Consider the following 4,934-nt stretch of genomic DNA (forward strand, 5'->3'; position numbering starts at 1 on the left):
GATGCGTTGGTCTTGTGTTCTTGTTCGAAGTACCCCACCACCATGAACAAAAATAGTGATCGCTCCCAACACCGCGACATAACGCCACATCAGACTCTTACCCACCCAACACCGCGACATAACGCCACATCAGACTCTTACCCACCACCGCGACATAACGCCACATCAGACTCTTACCCACCCAACACCGCGACATAACTCCACATCAGACTCTTACCCACCCAACACCGCGACATAACGCCACATCAGACTCTTACCCACCCAACACCGCGACATAACGCCACATCAGACTCTTACCCATCCAACACCGCGACATAACGCCACATCAGACTCTTACCCACCCAACACCGCGACATAACGCCACATCAGACTCTTACCCACCCAACACCGCGACATAACGCCACATCAGACTCTTACCCAACACCGCGACATAACGCCACATCAGACTCTTACCCAACACCGCGACATAACTCCACATCAGACTCTTACCCACCCAACACCGCGACATAACGCCACATCAGACTCTTACCCACCCAACACCGCGACATAACTCCACATCAGACTCTTACCCACCCAACACCGCGACATAACGCCACATCAGACTCTTACCCACCCAACACCGCGACATAACGCCACATCAGACTCTTACCCACCCACCACCGCGACATAACGCCACATCAGACTCTTACCCACCCAACACCGCGACATAACGCCACATCAGACTCTTACCCACCCAACACCGCGACATAACTCCACATCAGACTCTTACCCAACACCGCGACATAACGCCACATCAGACTCTTACCCACCCAACACCGCGACATAACTCCACATCAGACTCTTACCCACCCAACACCGCGACATAATGCCACATCAGACTCTTACCCACCACCGCGACATAACGCCACATCAGACTCTTACCCACCCAACACCGCGACATAACGCCACATCAGACTCTTACCCACCCAACACCGCGACATAACTCCACATCAGACTCTTACCCACCCACCACCGCGACATAACGCCACATCAGACTCTTACCCACCCAACACCGCGACATAACGCCACATCAGACTCTTACCCACCCAACACCGCGACATAACGCCACATCAGACTCTTACCCACCCAACACCGCGACATAACGCCACATCAGACTCTTACCCACCCAACACCGCGACATAACGCCACATCAGACTCTTACCCACCCAACACCGCGACAAAACGCCACATCAGACTCTTACCCACCCAACACCGCGACATAACGCCACATCAGACTCTTACCCACCCACCACCGCGACATAACGCCACATCAGACTCTTACCCACCCAACACCGCGACATAACGCCACATCAGACTCTTACCCACCCAACACCGCGACATAACTCCACATCAGACTCTTACCCAACACCGCGACATAACGCCACATCAGACTCTTACCCACCCAACACCGCGACATAACTCCACATCAGACTCTTACCCACCCACCACCGCGACATAACGCCACGTCAGACTCTTACCCACCCAACACCGCGACATAACGCCACATCAGACTCTTACCCACCCAACACCGCGACATAACGCCACATCAGACTCTTACCCACCCAACACCGCGACATAACGCCACATCAGACTCTTACCCACCCAACACCGCGACATAACGCCACATCAGACTCTTACCCACCCAACACCGCGACAAAACGCCACATCAGACTCTTACCCACCCAACACCGCGACATAACTCCACATCAGACTCTTACCCACCCAACACCGCGACATAACGCCACATCAGACTCTTACCCACCCAACACCGCGACATAACGCCACATCAGACTCTTACCCACCCAACACCGCGACATAACGCCACATCAGACTCTTACCCACCCAACACCGCGACATAACTCCACATCAGACTCTTACCCAACACCGCGACATAACGCCACATCAGACTCTTACCCACCCAACACCGCGACATAACTCCACATCAGACTCTTACCCACCCAACACCGCGACATAATGCCACATCAGACTCTTACCCACCACCGCGACATAACGCCACATCAGACTCTTACCCACCCAACACCGCGACATAACGCCACATCAGACTCTTACCCACCCAACACCGCGACATAACTCCACATCAGACTCTTACCCACCCACCACCGCGACATAACGCCACATCAGACTCTTACCCACCCAACACCGCGACATAACGCCACATCAGACTCTTATCCACCCAACACCGCGACATAACGCCACATCAGACTCTTACCCACCCAACACCGCGACATAACGCCACATCAGACTCTTACCCACCCAACACCGCGACATAACGCCACATCAGACTCTTACCCACCCACCACCGCGACATAACGCCACATCAGACTCTTACCCACCCAACACCGCTACATAACGCCACATCAGACTCTTACCCACCCAACACCGCGACATAACTCCACATCAGACTCTTACCCAACACCGCGACATAACGCCACATCAGACTCTTACCCACCCAACACCGCGACATAACTCCACATCAGACTCTTACCCACCCAACACCGCGACATAATGCCACATCAGACTCTTACCCACCACCGCGACATAACGCCACATCAGACTCTTACCCACCCAACACCGCGACATAACGCCACATCAGACTCTTACCCACCCAACACCGCGACATAACTCCACATCAGACTCTTACCCACCCACCACCGCGACATAACGCCACATCAGACTCTTACCCACCCAACACCGCGACATAACGCCACATCAGACTCTTACCCACCCAACACCGCGACATAACGCCACATCAGACTCTTACCCACCCAACACCGCGACATAACGCCACATCAGACTCTTACCCACCCAACACCGCGACATAACGCCACATCAGACTCTTACCCACCCAACACCGCGACAAAACGCCACATCAGACTCTTACCCACCCAACATCGCGACATAACTCCACATCAGACTCTTACCCACCCAACACCGCGACATAACGCCACATCAGACTCTTACCCACCCAACACCGCGACATAACTCCACATCAGACTCTTACCCACCCACCACCGCGACATAACGCCACATCAGACTCTTACCCACCCAACACCGCGACATAACGCCACATCAGACTCTTACCCACCCAACACCGCGACATAACGCCACATCAGACTCTTACCCACCCAACACCGCGACATAACGCCACATCAGACTCTTACCCACCCAACACCGCGACATAACGCCACATCAGACTCTTACCCACCCAACACCGCGACAAAACGCCACATCAGACTCTTACCCACCCAACATCGCGACATAACTCCACATCAGACTCTTACCCACCCAACACCGCGACATAACGCCACATCAGACTCTTACCCACCCAACACCGCAACATAACGCCACATCAGACTCTTACCCACCCAACACCGCGACATAACGCCACATCAGATTCTTACCCACCCAACACCGCGACATAACGCCACATCAGACTCTTACCCACCCAACACCGCGACATAACGCCACATCAGACTCTTACCCACCCAACACCGCGACATAACGCCACATCAGACTCTTACCCACCGCTGCGGTTTCCCCTCACCACGACTCATCGGTTTTCTTTCTTTCATTTGTGCTGTAGCAGTCTCATGGTGCTGTAGCAGTCTCATGGTGCTGTAGCAGTCTCATGGTGCTGTAGCAGTCTCATGGTGCTGTAGGAGACTCATTGGGCTGTAGGAGACTCATTGGGCTGTGCTTTAGGAGTCTCATGGTGCTGTAGGAGTCTCATGGTGCTGTAGCAGTCTCATGGTGCTGTAGGAGACTCATTGGGCTGTGCTGTAGGAGATTCATGGTGCTGTAGGAGTCTCATGGTGCTGTAGGAGTCTCATGGTGCTGTAGGAGATGGTTCAAATTACTTTGGCAGTGCTTACATCAGATGTTTCATCACATTTTTTAAATAATTGCTGGTAGTTTTCATTACTATTTAAAATGTGGTTAAAACATTTCAGTGAATTCACAGAAGAAATCCTAAAAATCTGAGATGGGAGGAAAGTAAATTATAAAGTAGAAAAAGTTTCAACTCCTAGTAGACGAGGAGACTTTTACCCAGAGAGTAGAATCACAAGTCAGACAATAGTTTCTGAAATATCACAAAGGAAATGTAAAAGACTGGAAACTGGCTACCCAGAGAGCAGCCTCATAACTCGGCCTAGTTAAAGGTGTCTGTAGTCTGTTGTTATTCCTGTCTGCATCCCGATTCGGTCCGAATTTCCCAAGATGTTATACGGATCTTACAAGAGTTTCCTGTTGCTTAGGAACAGTCTTCCTCCTGGCTCAGCAGGTGGTCTGTTTCCTTTTGAATATCATTATGGAACACACACACACACACACACACACACACACACACACACACACACCACCTTATTCACTCCCAGATCATCTTTATCACTCCTTTAATTTATTGCTTCAATATGGTACGGTGTTCATGTCTCCGCTTTACATAGGGCCTAACTTAGACTCTATAGGTCCTATGTATTTACAGCTAACTGTATATGTGGCACACAGCTTTCAGTCAGCAATCCCTTAGATAAAGAGGCAGAGGTACATAAGAAATACTAAACTTGGTAGTTTGTGTGACTGTCTCTGCTGGCGTCGTGATCACATGTAGACTCAGTGGTGCTCCAGCTGGTCTGATTCAGATGGATCCTCATCATAACCCACTGTGTACGTTTCAACCTCAGCGGTGACACTGCACCATAGAACGTGGGTGGGTATGTCCATTCTAGTGATTCTACTTCTATGCGTGGATATCCGTCCATACCGTTCTCCATAGAAACACATTGAATTACTGTTGTATTTAATTATATGCTATTCTCATAAATCATCCTCTAGCTTAGGTCTTCATCCAGAGGTGTGTCTGCTCTGTGGGAGAG

Source organism: Oncorhynchus clarkii, chromosome 8 (assembly GCF_045791955.1).
Source record: "Oncorhynchus clarkii lewisi isolate Uvic-CL-2024 chromosome 8, UVic_Ocla_1.0, whole genome shotgun sequence".
In the NCBI taxonomy this organism is placed as follows: domain Eukaryota; kingdom Metazoa; phylum Chordata; class Actinopteri; order Salmoniformes; family Salmonidae; genus Oncorhynchus; species Oncorhynchus clarkii.